This window comes from Hemicordylus capensis, chromosome 3, assembly GCF_027244095.1.
Source record: "Hemicordylus capensis ecotype Gifberg chromosome 3, rHemCap1.1.pri, whole genome shotgun sequence".
NCBI classification, from domain to species: Eukaryota; Metazoa; Chordata; class Lepidosauria; order Squamata; family Cordylidae; genus Hemicordylus; species Hemicordylus capensis.
In genome coordinates this window covers 35,217,438-35,233,391 of record NC_069659.1, presented here as the reverse complement: position 1 = coordinate 35,233,391, position 15,954 = coordinate 35,217,438, and the positions used below count along the sequence as shown (strand labels likewise).

General features: G+C 45.1%; 1 long non-coding RNA gene across 3 annotated transcripts in view; it reads right to left on the bottom strand.

The window, feature by feature from the left end:
- Positions 1 to 15,954, bottom strand: part of LOC128352258 (uncharacterized) — a 40,791-nt gene that overhangs the window by 14,757 nt on the left and 10,080 nt on the right. The gene's annotated exons all lie outside the window — the stretch shown is intronic.

Sequence of the window (15,954 nt, the reverse complement as noted above, 5' to 3'; positions counted from 1 at the left end):
GTAGTAACTTTTAAACAAGCTCACTTTGGTGGCAAAAATATATACTTTTTAAGAAACCTTGGAGCCAAAAGAACAATTGCCATTGTGTTAAGGACACTTATAATAACGTTGAAAAATGTGGACAAAGGAAAAACTGAAAATACAATTGAATCATACTTTTCCAGCTATCTATGTATATACCCTGTTTCCCCAAAAGTAAGACCTAACCCAAAAGTAAGACCTAGCAGTCATTTCTGATGTGCCGCTAATTGCCCTAGTGCATTTTTGGGGGCTAAAATTAATATAAGACACTGTCTTATTTTCGGGGAAACACGGGTAATATGCTAAGCTTACTTCCTGCTTTTTTCCCCCTTGGAGATGCAAGACAGAAAAGTGGTGCGTTACCATTAACAACCTGTTTAGTCAACAGGTATATCATCATGCTTATTATTTTTGTTGTTTTACTTCCTAGTGGAGAAGCCCTAGGAAGTTAAATGGAGAAGCAGCTGAAAACAGAGACAGACAAGGGAATTCTGTTGAATCAAAGGCTACAGACATTTTCAAGAAAGACAAGTTTCTTATATGCCAAAAAGCAAAGACAAATATCAAGTTAACATCTACCAATGAGTGTCAAAAATTAATGAGAGAGGCAACAGAAATAAGGCAGGGGGATATTAAAAACAACTAAAGCTTTACTGGATTATACCTGCATCATCTCATATTGCATGGGAGATGGCAATGGTACACACACACACACGTATTCTACCAAAGAAAACCACATGGCTCTGTGGTTGCCAGGAGTTGACACCCACTTGACGGCACACCTTTACCTTGCTGTCAAGTCAATTTTGACTCCTGGTGCCTACAGAGCCCTGTGGTTTTCTTTTGGTAGAATACAGGAGCAGTTTACCATTGCCTCCCCCCATGCAGTATGAGATGATGCCTTTCAGCATCTTCCTATATCGCTGCTGCCCGATATAGTACCAGCAAGGATTCAAACTGGCAACCTTCTGCTTGTTAGTCAACTTTACCTATACCTAAACATACTGGCTAACATACTGTGCAAGAGTATATCAGCCCAGTAACACATTTGCACAAGTTGCACAAACATAAAATGTGTGCAAATTGTGTTACATGTGAGTATGCCCATTACATCCAATGGGCTTGCTCTTGTATAACACAATTTGTGCAAATGCAAAGTTACTAGGCTGACGTACTTGTGCACAGGATGTCAGCCGCTGTGCATTTGTGTTCTCATTGGTATCTGCGCTCTTCAAACTACTTACTAAATCCATCTTACGTTAAACTCACCCCACTGAAGTCAGTGAAATTTCTGGGGAATGGCCCACGGACAGCAGTGTTAAAAGTCATTGAGATGGATTCCAGCCGCATTGCCTGTGCAAAGTAGCAATTTACTCAACAAAAAAAGACAGCTGGCTTGGGATGCAAAGGGTTTATTTATTTCTCTGGATGTCTGAAAGTTATCTCTTGTGAATAAGGATGGTACTGTAGGGCTCAGCAGCAAGAAATACCGATCAATGAACCAAGGATAAGCTTTCACTCTCATTATTTAACTTACACCCCTGTCCTCACCCCGCCCCCAGCAAGCAGACACATTGCCTCTTCATGCATCTCAGCATGAGAATCGTGGATAGGAGAATACTCAAGGGATTCACATGAGTCTCTCACCAGCCTGCTGCTGTCATACATAAATCATGATCCCCCTGCACATTTTCTACTTCATGTTACACCCTCTCAGTCTCCAATTTTAGTTTTGATAATTTACCCTCAAAGGATTCAAGGACGGACTGCCATTGGCATTTTAAAAACACAGGGTCAAGTTTCTTCCCGAAGCATGCAATATTCAGCACGCAAGGTTTCATTAAGGCACATGAAAGAAAACAAAACAGAAGGATATAAGTAAGCATTGTGCATGAAGTTAGAAAACTCCTAAAACAGCAGATAGGTAGATGCATATATGTATAGATATGTGTGTGTGTGTGTGTGTGTGTGTGTGTGTGTGTGTGTGTGTGTGTGTGTGTTTTGGGTAAAATTCCATATATAGATGGTTGCACGTACATACAACTTGGTGAACATGAATATCTGTATTCAAACATTTCTGCATGTGCTTTCTAATGTGCTAATGTATGCATGCATATAACACATAACTTTTGTATAGAAAACGCAGATTTGAGATAGTGTTGCTCTGCGTGTCAAAAAGAATAGGCTCCAATGAACTAGAAAAAAACTCCTTCCCTCAGTCACTTTCAGTGGAAATATCAGGCCCCAGAACAATGGCCCACATGTTGTGCAGCATAACAAAGGCAGTGCTGACCTATCCGTACTGCTTTGGGTTCGGATTAAGTGCTGTCAGTCTTGAACTTTTGCACAAGAGCATGCTTGCACTCTGGTAGTGCTAGCTATTCATTCATTCATTCATTCATTCATTTTTAAAATTATGTCTCACTCTTCTCCAAGGATCCCAGGGTGGTGTACATGGTTGTACATGTACACAACAACCCTATAAGGTAGGTTAGCCTGAGAAATAAGTGACTGGCCCAGAGTCACTGAGTGAGTTTCATGGTTGAGTGGGGATTTGAACCTGGGTCTCCTCAATCCTAGTCCCAACATCGTGGCCAGCCCTGGGGTCACCCTATCATGTTGGCATCCCCCCATTCGGTTAGAATGATATTCTGTAACAGTTCATGTGAGGCAAGGGAGGTTCATCAGGCTGACTTTTGGAATGGCCATTGCCTGTGCGTGTCCAGCAGGTGAGTGGCGGGGGTGAGCTGTGTGGCCCCAGGGGTGGAGCCACCATTGGGCGAACGGGTTCAAAGAACCTGGGCTGCGCCCAATCAGGGGCCGTGCCTCGCAGCCCCAACACACCCACACCCACACACATCTGACGTCAGACGCAGGGGAGCTGGTTTAGCTCTCAAGCGGGGGCCGCGCAACCCCCATTCGGGAGTTAAATGGCCGCTGGATTAAAGGCAGGGAAGAGCTGCTCCTGGCTGTGCTGCGAATGCAGCACCAGCACAAGTCTAACTCCCGAAGGGGCCGCTTGGCCCCTTTGGGAGTTAAATGGGAGTTAAAAGGGAAGAGCTGCTCCTGGCTATGCCGCGAATGCAGCGCCAGCCCAACTAGCTCCCAAAGGGGCCATGTGGCCCCTTCGGGAGTTAAATGGCCGGCACTGTGAATGCAGCACCGGCCTGCCTCCCAACTCCTGAACGGAGCCACTGGGCTCCATTTGGGAGCCAAACCACACACCCCTGCATCAGACATCAAACGGGGGGGCTAGCCCCTGCGTCTGACGTCAGTTGCAGGGGGCAGGGTGAGCGGGGCCACCGCCGCACACAGGCCGCTAGCGGTCAGGCTCCGCGTCTGCTGTGGTAAACGCAGACTCCATGCAGAACTGGGCAGTGGCACTGCTGTGGGTCAGCAGTGGCATTTCTTATGGATTTTAAAAGGTATCATCTCCTTCCTCACCACTACCCAGCCCCAGTTGCCATACAGAGGGTGGTTATTCACAGCAGGGTTAGTGGCCTGCCCCATGCCCCTAAGAACTGGTGCCCTGGGGGACCACTCATATTTCATTAGAAAAGTCACAAAAAAATAAAACAATAAAACAATACACACTTTACATATTAGCTGAAAGCAACATGAAAATGTTTACAGGCACAGAGACAAATACTGCAACAACAGAAATGCACTCGTCCCAATGTCAGAGTTCACAGCCTAGTGGATGAGCCAGTCCTGTCCAATACTCTAACCACTACACCACACTGATGCTCCAATTTAGATCGGAGACATGTTACTTAACCATTTGGGACATGTTTCCAACATAAGTAGTGCTTCTGGATTGTGGGCACGCCAACGTGGATCAGCACCACCCACATTGGGCTGCACACCATGTGAGCCACAATCTGTAATTCACTTAGGTCTAGTTTCCACACTCCTAAACTAATTTTTCGGGTGTATCCATATATGGACAAGCCACCTAATGGTGCAGCAGGGAAATGACTTGCCTAGCAAGCAAGAAGTTGTTGGTTCAAATCCCCACTGGTATGTTTCCCAGAATATGGGAAACACCTATATTGGGCAGCAGTGATATAGGAAGGTGCTGAAAGGCATCATCTCACACATCATCTCACATCACCCCTCCTGTATTCTACCAAAGACAACCACAGGGCTCTGTGGTCGCCAGGAGTCGACACCGACTCGAGGGCACAACGTTACCTTTATCCATATATGGGCACTGACCAGTGAAGGTTTTTAGGAACCAATTTTTGATTAAAATCATTTGTTTTGCTTGTTCATCCTGCCATCCATGTCAAAGTTTGTTCCATTTGTACCTTCTTTGTGGGAGAGCCCTTTCCTGCGTTTTCAGTGGAAATCTAATGGAGTATCCTTGTCCAACAAGGTTTGTCAACACTTTGGGTGTCATCTGAAAATAGTATGGGCTAGACGGCAAGCATGTATCTTTTATGCAGTGTTGGGTGTCCTGCCTGAGCCAAGGCAATGCCCATGGACATCTCTGTCATCACTTAATTATAACCCCGAACTGTTAAGATGCAACAGACGGCACTTACTTAGTTTCGTGATGACGCATTACAGAGTTACATAGTGTAATGCAGACTCTTAAAAGGGTGGAAGTTAATATTATCCCATCGCTCTTGCATTCTTCAACTTCTCAACTAACAGTTCTCAGTAAGTTGTTGCTTCGGACTGCAGTCCAACACACAGTCATTTCCTGTCTTGCCACTATTTATCCAAGACCGAAACAGCTCAAGAACTCTCCCAAGCTATGTACTTGTTTCGTTAGGGAAGGGCTGCCCAACTTTGGCCCTCCTGCAGATGTTCGCCTACAGCTCCCATAATCCTTAACTACTGACCACTGTGGCTGGGGGTTATAGGATTTGTAGTCCAAACACTGTTGTAAGAGCAAAGTTGTGCAGCCCTGCTGTAGCCCCAAATTGTAAGCCCTTTGGGGACAGGGGAGCATATTCCGTTAGAGGGTGTTAATTCCCACCCCCCCAGTGGGCAAAACAGCAGAGCACTAAGGAATGGGCACACACTCCAGTTACAGAGTAGGTAGCAGAGGATGGTTTAGTTATTGCAGCTATTTAGAGAAAAATACATGGAGATCCTTGTAGAACTAAATACTAAGTGTTTATTGGTTAAGGACACATGGATATGAAAGACCTGAAACTAATCTAAAGGACTACATAATGAATAGGTAAGGAGAAAGAGAGATGTTTCCATCTGCTCTCTAGGGGGAAGGGAAGGATTGTGACTCAGCACAAGAAGTGCTGAAGAGTGAGTCCTGGGGTCATAGAGTAGAGACAGGTAAGGAGACCCTCACTCACTACCTCTACTCCCAATGCCCCTCGTGGTCATTAGGATAGTAGGTGCAAAAAGTTGATGCACTCGAACTCCATCTCCAACATATTCTTTACAGGTGCGTAACTATAATAGGGCAAGGGGAGACAATTGTCTGGGGGCCCACTGTCTTGGGGGCCCCCTCAGAGGCAAGTCACATGACTGACTCCCCCAGCCACACACCCGCCTGGGCTTCCCTCAGTTGTATTCATCCTCCAAAATTGATGTGAGTGGTAAGACCTAGAGCTACCAGAACAGCATGTCTTTCTCTAGTACCATTAAATGACTTGCATTGTCCACAATTTACAAAACCTTTTATAAAATAATTTAGGATGATGTTCTATTGTGGCACATAGGTTTTACTAGAACATAGACAATTTTACTATGCTTTTTGTTACCACTATTCAGCCTCATTTAAGATTTCTTTGCTTCATAAGCTGAGCTTCAGTGAGGGGGGCCCATTTTTAAATCTTGTCTCTGGGCCCACCCCTGATTCTTTATTTATTATTTCTTTATCTTTGTAAACTGCTTAGAGAACTTTTGTTGAGAAGCAGTATATAAATACTTGTTGGTGTTGTAGTCTTCGTTTTTAATACATTCTTGTAGCTCATGGTACTCCACTGTGTTCTGAATTGAGCACAGATACTGCCGTCTTTAAAAAAGGTTCTTTCAGCTGAGATGGTGATCTGAGTCACTGTCTTCCCACCCTACCTCCCTTGTGTCTAGGATACTGAAACTGCTCTGTTAGGTGCCAGGGACATCAGGAAATGTACTTTTCCCGAGGCACCCATCCTTAGTATGGAGATCACACACCCTGGAAACTATATTCCCCAGGTTTCCTAGTGCATGGGAAACTGTCATTTCAGACTACCAGACACACTGGGGCGTTTTCCAGACTGCATGGTAACACATATTCCTTAAGTGTACTTCCGCACTGCCTGCACTGTCCCTGTGCTGTAAGCAAGATGCCGTTCCCATTTCCGATGCCTTATTTTGGATTTTGTTGCTGTTTTGCAGCCCTATAATGTTGCATATGCATCGCAGAAAAATAGCTGTATTTCCCCATTGTAGCTTGCAACGGATTTCAACTGCGGTTTGAATTCGGCACACAAAAGCGTTGCAGTTCACTCCACTTTTCGCATTGTAAGGCTCACTATCTGGAAACCACCCAGGGAGAGAGACGGGGTGGAGCTTTTCAGAAGTGAGCTCACCATGTGCCAGGTCCGATCAGTAGGAAGCAAAGAGAAGGGAATGGGTGGGGGATTGGGTACAAGGGCTCATGCAAGGCATTATTCAAATCCCATCATGCTCCCCATAATGTTATTGGAAGCATGGTGTGGTCTAAATTTTGGAACTAGGCATGGGGGAAATGGCATTGTTTTCCGTTTGTGGGAGGGTGGGAAATCGCTTGATTTGCTGCGCTCAACTCCAATCCAGATGAGGGAAGTTGCTTCTCAAAATAATCCCTGTTAACTGGGCAAAGAGCACCTTTTAAGATGGTGGCTCTCTTATATTAGCAGGGGGAGAGCAAATTTCCCTATCCAACTCCAGCACGGAGGGGCATAGCTAGGGGAGAGGGGGCCCATGTTCGCCCTTCTCCCAGAAAGCCCTTTGGAGTGATGGAGATAATGAAGAAAAAAGGGAGGGGTGGAGCTGGAGGGCCCTTATTCCTTTCCCAGTAGCGGCCATTGCTGTGAGAGGAACCTTTAAGCATAAATTAGTAGGTCCACTCCATTTATGTTCCTATAAATTAGTAGGTGCTTACCTCCACTCCAGCCGGACCTGCAACCTGCTCCGAGCAGCAGTGTGCCGCCCAGCACTCCCTGCAGCCGGGGATCAGTTGCACCACTCACCTTGCTTCCACAGAGCCAATCCCTCACCGGCGGCCAATCCCTCACCAGCGGAGCTGATCACCTGCTGCAGGGAGCAGCCCGAAGCAGCTTGCAGGTGCAGCCAGAGTGGAGGTAAACACCTACGAATTTATAGGAACATAGGAAGCACAGGAGTCAGCCATAGGTCCATCTAGCTCAGTATTGTCTACACAGACTGGCAGCAGCTTCTCCAAGGTTGCAGGCAGGAGTCTCTCTCAGCCCCATTTTGGAGATGCCAGGGAGGGAACTTGGAACCTAGATGCTCCACCCAGAGCAGCTCCATCCCTGAAGGGGAATATCTTAGTGTTCACACATGTTGTCTCCCATTCATATACAACCAGGGTGGACCCTGCTTAGCTAAGGAGACAAATCATGCTTGCTACCACAAAACCAGCTCTCCTCAATGCTTAAAGGTGCCTCTTGCCTTTCTCTCTCAGTTGTGCATTGGCCACTACTGTCCTTTTCTATGTAAAGCATTTTGAGAACTTTTGTTGGTTGAAAAGCAATATATAAACATTCTAAATAATAATAAACCATAGCACCTTTTCACATGAAAAAAAATCTCCCCCGCTGCCACTAATACTAATGCATGTTTTTTTGCACCTTGAAATCAAAGAAACTAATTACATTATCAAGAAAGCATACATTCTCTTGACTTTTCGTTTTGGTTAACAGCAACCTACAGTACTCTGGACAAATGTTAGTGTTTGACTTAAGATTGAAGCAATAATATTATTCTTCTCTTGGCAATGGAGCGAGGCTCTCAGTGAAGTGCCCTGTGTGAATAGGAATCCCATGTGGCATAGTTAAACATTGGCATGGGACCAGAATCTCTTGATGGTTTGATCCATGACTCCTCTTGAACCTGTAAAATAACTGCTAGATGCTGTTTCTGTGTGGTTAAGCTCCAGCACTTGGCCAGCAGATCCTCACAGAAGCTAGAAAGAACATAGTGTAATAACTGGTGATGAGCAGCTACTTTAATACTAGCCTTTTCTACTCTTCTTTCTATCAGTGAACGTCTTGGTGGGAAGCAGATGAACAAATTAACTTTAAAAAATAATAATCTAGCTTTAATACAAATACACTGGCTTAAGCAATTTGTGGGTCACGCAGCCTGAATTGTGTAGGAATATGCCAACTGTTTGTTCAAGAAAATCTCCAGAATGTGTGGTTATGGGCAATGCAAACTTCAAGCATCTTTCTACTTTAAAAATGCAGATCCTATGAAGCAGTGCTTTTCAAGCTGTTTTTTAGGGAAATGCAGTTTGGGTTTCCTTGGAAGTGTAAGAAAAGTTCCTGAACAAGGGCGGTTCTTACATGACCCAAGGAGAAGTGGTTGCCTCAAGCAGTAGATTATTGGGCATCAGTGGGTGGCAAGGAGGAGGAGGGTTTGCACTGAGTTAGGTAACAGTGGCAGGTCTTCACATCACAAAGGAGGAGGCAGAGATAAGTCTTTATGTGCATGCCTAATGAAACATTATCATCTGTTGCCCCCTCTGCGAATAACATAGGAGGCACACACAAGGAGGGGAGGCAGCATTGGGCACCCTGTGTCCGGCGTAGTAGACAAACTTCCCTAAATGATAATTTGGCCACCATTATTTATCCTCCTTTACAATGTGCAACAACATTGAGAGGGGAAATCTGGGTATATTCAAGGATGTGCTCTCCATTCACAGAGGGAAACTATGAGGTCTAGCAGACTTTGCCAGTGCCCCAGTGGAACTGAGCATGCCCCCTGGAACATATCACATAATCCTCTGCAAGATGTTGGATTTCCATGGAAGACAGTCAAAGTGGAAAGAGATTCCTGATAGTCGAAAGTTTGAAAACAGCTGGTGTGAGGGAATAAGATATGCCAGTAAAAGGGGGGAGGAGGCCAGAAGAATTATTTACTCATTAAAGATTTCAAGTGGGTACCCATGGCAGGTCCAGCTGATCTAAGATTGACCTCTTCAGCTACTCCAAAGTTCATAGCAATAGCAATAGCACTTACATTTATATACCGCTCTATGGCTGGAAGCTCTCTAAGCGGTTTACAATGATTTAGCATATTGCCCCCAACATTCTGGGTACTCATTTTACCGACCTCGGAAGGATGGAAGGCTGAGTCAACCTTGAGCCCCTGGTCAGGATCAAACTTGCAACCTTCTGGTTACAGGGCGGCAGTTTTACCACTGCGCCACCAGGGGCTCTTCATGTAATCAGAACATAAGAACAGCACTGCTGGATGAGGCCCTTCTAGTCCAGCATCTTGTTCACCACAGTGGCCCACCAGATGCCTCCGGGAAGCCCACAGGCAAGAGGTGAGGGCATGCCCTCTCTCCTGCTGTTGCTCCCCTGCAACTGGTATTTAGAGACATCTTGCCTCTGAACCTGGAGGTAGTCTATCGCCATCAAGACCAGTAGCCATGGATAGACTTGTCCTCCATGAATTTGTCTTAGCCCGTCTTCAAGCCATCCTGGCTGGTGGCAATCACCACATTGTGTGGCAGAGAATTCCATAGGTTAATTATGTGCTGTGTGAAAAACTGCTGCCTTTTGTCGGTCCTAAACTTCCTGGCAATCGGATGACCTCTGGTTCTAGTGTTGTGAGAGAGGGAGAAAACATTCTCTCTATTCATTCTGTCTATACCATGCATAATTTTGTAGACCTCTATCATGTTTCCCCTTAGTAATCTTTTTTCTAAACTAAAAAGCCCCAGGTGGTGTAACCTTGCCTCGTAATGAAGGTGCTCTAGGCCCCTGATCATCAATCAGGCCCCTGAAGGTACTCTAGGCCCTGATCATCTCATGATGATCAGGGGCCTAGAATACCTTTGTTGCAAGGCAAGGTTACACCACTTGGGGCTTTTTAGTTTAGAATAGGTTCCCCTATTCTGCACCTGCAAAACTCTGTTACAAAGACAAATGATTGCCAACAATCAAGTGGTTTTGTCCAGCTTCATCTGATTCACCAATTACGCCCTTACATTGATCGGCAGGCATTAATGACAGTGATCCATGCCCTTGTTATCTCCCGCTTAGATTACTGTAACGCTTTCTATCCAAGGTTACCTTTGAGGACAATCGGGAAGCCTCAATGGGTCCAGAATGCAGCAGCTCACCTACTCATGGGTGCCAGATAATATGACAGGGTAACACCTCTCCTGCAGTCATTGCACTGGTTGCCTATTTGCTTCTGAGTTCAATTTAAGGTCCTGGTTTTGACCTTCAAAGCCTTGCGGGGTTTGGCGCCTCCCTACCCACAGACTATCTCCCATCCAGTTACATCCCGTCTGGTTAGATCATCTCAGATGGCCCTTTTGTCAGTTCCTGATTTCCGAGAGGTTTGGGGTGCTCATGAAAGGGCCTTTTCGGTTGCTGCCCCACTTCTTTGGAACTCTCTTCCACTTCAAATTTGTTTAGCCTCTTCCTTACTGATTTTTAAATCTCTATTAAAGACTTTTCTTTTTCGCCAGGCTTTTGCCCTGTAGTTTATCTATTTGGGGTTTTTTTCTTTTTTGTTAATTACTTAAGTTTTTAATTTAGAATGTAATTTTAATGTTGTCTTGCTTTGCATGTTTTTGTGCACCGCCCGGAGTCTTCAGAGTGGGCAGTATATTAAATGTTTCAAATAAATAAATAAATAAATAAATAAATAAATAAATCACATTAGGAATATCATACAGGCAAAATAAAGTTAAGTGTACCAAATGGCTAAGTATTAAAATGTGAGCTTTGGAACGTCTGATTTCTGTGGTGTTAGACAAGACAAGGGCAGAGTCATACATACTCACAAACACACTATAGTATGTAGGGTGTGTTTGTTTGGTTTTGTATTGGTCCTTACAAGTATAAATTGCACCACAAGTAAAGGCAGATGTATAAGGCAGGGTGAATTTCTGGAAACCTGCTGTCTGTGCCTGAGCCCAGCAGGGTGAAGAGGCGTTATGTCATGCAGAAAAGCCTGACTGGGTCCTGGAATCAGAGCCCAGGCCAGGGTGCAAGGGTTGAGACCAATAGCTGGCACTGAAGTTGACTCTAAGAGGAGTTTATATTGGAGAATATGTTGCTTTACTGATAGGATGTATTTTTCCCTATTAAAACGATTATTAATTTAGTAGGCCTTCTGTAATGAATATTCATTTATGGGATTCAGCCTCCCCAATCATTCATCCTCAAGAGTCTGAAAATTAAACAAACACATGCATAAATTTAATTGATGACTGCAAATCTTCCAAATACCACAGAAAATACTGATTGTTACATTTGTCTTGGCGCTGTTTTCATCATTGCATGACCACTGTGTTGCCTACAGACAAAGATAGCTCCGTGAGATTCCTTAGTATGTATATTTATCCAACAGATGGCCCTACCATACATCACAGATATAGAACAAGTGTCATTTGAAACCCAGAATGCATTCTCTTTGCATGATGCAGCTCCCAAGGAGAATTTGATGGACCTGCTAAAAGTGGCCCATAACATAATACTGCATCAATATTTTATTTTTCTATATAGGTTTAACTGAAATGGCAAAAATCAATATGGAAATTCATTTATTGTAATAAAAAGTAATCAGCTGTTGTGTATCATTTGCTTATGCTCATTTTCTTTTGTATTACCAGAATATGGGTCATTCTGTTTCTAAGGTCAGATTCTTGTTGGAGCACTAAGGGCCTGAATACATTTAAAGAAAGGCGACTACATGAAAGTCTGAAGCTGGACTAGAAGGTGTGCACCAAGCGATCAAAATTTGCGCATTAAGTAATTCTCATATTTAAGGGTGGAGAGTTGGTCTTGCGGTAGAGAGCGTGAATGGTCCCCTTTGCTAAGCAGAGTTTTCCTTGGTTTGCATTTGAATGGGCGACTACATGCGAATGCTGTCTGCTGTGAGATATTTCCCTTAGGGGGATGGGGGCGCAGCTCAGTGGCAGTAGAGGCTGGTGAGGGCTCTGCTGGCCTGGCCATGAGAGATACCTTTAAAAAGTGACTGCCAGCAGTACCGCCGGCACCTGCAAGCCACCGCAAGCAGCAGTGCCTCCCCCAGCATAACGCACGGTAGCTGCTGCAGCTCTGGTACTCCCCTTGCCTCTGTGCATGTGCGGAGGCCATTTCCATGGTCAGCTGACCACGCAAATGGCCTCCGCACATGTGCAGAGGCCAAATGAATGCAGGAGCCACGGCAGCCACCATGCGGGATGCCAGTCAAGGCACTGCTGCTTGCTAATCACTTTTTAAAGGTACCTTTCATCAGCCCTCCAGCACAGCCCTCACCAGCCACCACTTCTCAGTGGTAGAGCAGAAGGTCCCAGGTTCAATCCCTGGCATTTCCAGCTAGAGTTGGGAAGACTCCTGCCTGAAGCCTTGGAGAACTGCTGCCAGTCAGTGTGGACAATACTGAGCTAGATGGATCAATGGTCTTAGTCAGTATAAGGCAGTTACCAATTTTCCTGTGTTCCTAATCAGCTGGAGCAGTCAGAAGTTTCCTTATGGGCATAAATACCAATATCTGTACATTCATGGAGCCATTGATAGATTTATCCTCCATGAATTTTCCAACTCATCTAAGGATGAAACTAGATATTATTTTTGACACAGAGATGCTGCCCAAAATAGACAAGACTGTCTAAACTTTAACTTGACACAGGGATGCCATTTTTGGTGGCAGCTCTGTGGCAGCATCACATGTAGAAGTCATCACTACATCTAGTGCTAGTGAATGCCACAAGCTGATAATGTACTGTGTGACGAAACGAATGATTCCTCTTAGCTACGTCCAGCTTCAGTAGGTCACTTCCAGTTTCTAGTAGTATGAAGAAGGGATTGTAACTCAGTGTTAGAGTGCATGTTTTGTATTCAGAAGATCCTAGGTTCAGTCCCTGGAATTTCTAGGTAAGACTGGGAAAGTCCCTGCCCGAAACCCTACAGACCTGCACTAGTCAGTGTAGACAAAACTCACCTAGATGGCCCAATGGTCTGATTGAATCACATAAGACAGCTTCAACAGAAAGGGGCAAAAATCTTTCTAACCACTCTTCCCCCTCTCTTTTTAAGTTGAATCTCTTTTCCCAAATACAGCAGCCACTTCTGGACCATATCAGGAATCACTGATTTCAGAATTGGGCATGTGCTTTTTATTTGTTATTTATTTATTTTATTTTTGGCATTTATATACCACTTTTCAGGCAGACCTTCCAAAGCAGTTTCCATAAAAGTTTCAATTTTAAAAAACCATGCATCAAGCCACACGTTTAGATCTTCACATGCTGAGCCCTTTAGGCTTTGCTGCTTCTTTCTTCTCTCCTCCCCTCAGAGGAAGATGGTCCCTAGGTAGATCTGTGGTGGCAGTGGGGAAGGGAAGGCATGTGCAGAGACCAGGTGAGTTTAAAGAAAATGTGCAGTTTGGATGTGATTTTGGTGAGAATCATGTTGGGATAATTGGCAATAAAGCAATATTAGAGGAGTAACGAACCTCACTTCTTCTTTTTTTACTTGACTGAACAAACCTTGGATTAGTCTAGCCTAATACCATCGGAGTTCATTTTGCTGAAATTAGAAGAGCCTAAGTTGAAATAAATATACCAAGAAAGTATATACATTCTTGGCAGACACCTATATCTCCTCATCAAAATCCTCATATCCATGACCAGTTGGCTTTTGCCGTTATCACATGTGCTCGGAAGCTGCTGCGAAGTGCCGCTTCCAAGCATGTGGCATTGCTGAAGCTGTTGTGTGGCTTTTAAACTGGTTGAAGCATTCACTTTATCAACAGGTTTTCCTACACCCATGTAGGAAAAATGTCAAGTATGTCCAAACCCAGGTTAACCAAGGCAGCAAGACTTCAAGGCAGACACAAGCTCCCATCGGGAGGGAGACCCTGGGGGCTCAAGGCAAGGGGGCAGTGTAGGTGCTTGCACACTGTCCTGTCTTGTCCAGTCCCGTCCCATCTCATCTCATGGACAGGAGCCCATGAGGTCTGGAAGACAAACAAGACAGGTTACAGCACCACAGACAGCTCCATGGGACAAGTTGCTCCAGTAGGAGTCAGAGGTGGACTGAGCTTTTAAATACCTCTGAGCTCAAGCTCCCTCTCTGAATTCTGCCCCCTGCCTGGAGAGTGGCAGCCTCAAAGGGGAAGGCTTCTGGCCTGGAATCTGGCACTCTTCCTCCTCTCTGGGGCAGTTCAAACAATCAGCAGTTGAACCAGAGACATGGAACATAGGGACACAGGAACATAGGAAGCTGCCACATACTGAGTCAGACTATTGGTCTATCTAGCTTAGTATTGTCTACACAGACTGGCAGCGGCTTCTCCAAGGTTGCAGGCAGGAATCTCTCTCAGCCCTATCTTGGAGATGCTGCCAGGGAGGGAACTTGGAACCTTCTGCTCTTCCCTGAGCAGCTCCATCCCCTGAGGGGAATATCTTACAGTGCTCACACTTCTAGTCTCCCATTCATATGCAACCAGGGCAGACCCTGCTTAGCTAATGGGACAAGTCATGCTTGCTACTGCAAGACCAAGTTAAGGAGCTGTGTGTGTTTCCATTTTGTGATTGTCTGTGAGTTTAAAATAAGGTAGCAAATGGGGAGCTTCATCATTTGCTAAGCCCCACCTTGGCAGGACAGCTTTTTGTCCTACCTGGGTCCATAGCTGGGAATGGAATGTGGTTAGGGCAAGCACATCCTTTTAAAAAAATTTTTTAACAATATCTTAACATTAACATTCCCAACACATTAAACAAATATGGACTTCCCGCTCACACCTCCTCGTGAATTACCAACTATAGAATTAACCCTTGCTATAATAATAATTCAAAACATAGATCTAAACCTTACAAACACGATTTTGATCTACCCAACCTGCTAATATTACTAGATTTCAAACCCTGTTGTAAAATCAATATTAGGAAAATAGTTCTTTAAATATAATAAGAATGGTTTCCAATCTTCTTAGGGCAAGCACATCCTACCCAGCTGGGGTTTAGCAGACACTCAAGCTCCCTGCCTCCAACCTATTTTACACTCACAGACAATCACAAAATGGGAGTGTGCACAGCTCCTGAAATTTGGTGGGACTTGTCTCCTACCCAAGTACCAATCATATGAACTGCCCTTCTATCTAATTCTGCCTAGCCTATTGCTGGCACAGATGTGCAGATATCAGGGAGTGCAACATGCAGGAGGACCCAGTTCCTCAGAGGACTCAACTTCAGGGGAGACAAACTCATAGGAACATAGGAAGCTGCCATATACTGAGTCAGACCATTGGTCTATCTAGCTCAGTATTGTCTTCACAGACTGGCAGCGGCTTCTCCAAGGCTGAAGACAGGAATCTCTCTCAGCCCTCTCTTGGAGAAGCCAGGGAGGGAACTTGGAACCTAGATGCTCTTCCCAGAGTGGCTCCATGCCCTGCGGGGAATATCTTGCAGTGCTCACACATCAAGTCTCTCATTCATATGCAACCAGTGCAGCAACTGCTCAGCTAAGGGGGCAAGTCATGCTTGCTACCACAAGACCAGCTCTCCTCTGTGTTGTTTTGGGGAGTCCAGCACTGGACTTTTCTCAGGTTCTGGCTTGGTGTCAAGACACAAGTCTGGGTCTATGCTGGCCTCATGCCTCCTCAGGGTCAAGCTCGGAGTCAGTCCCTGGGGCAGGGGTCATGACACACACATGGGCTTTCCAGCTCCCCCCACCCCAGCAGCAGCCTCCTGCACCCTCCCCAAACCTTCCCAATGTT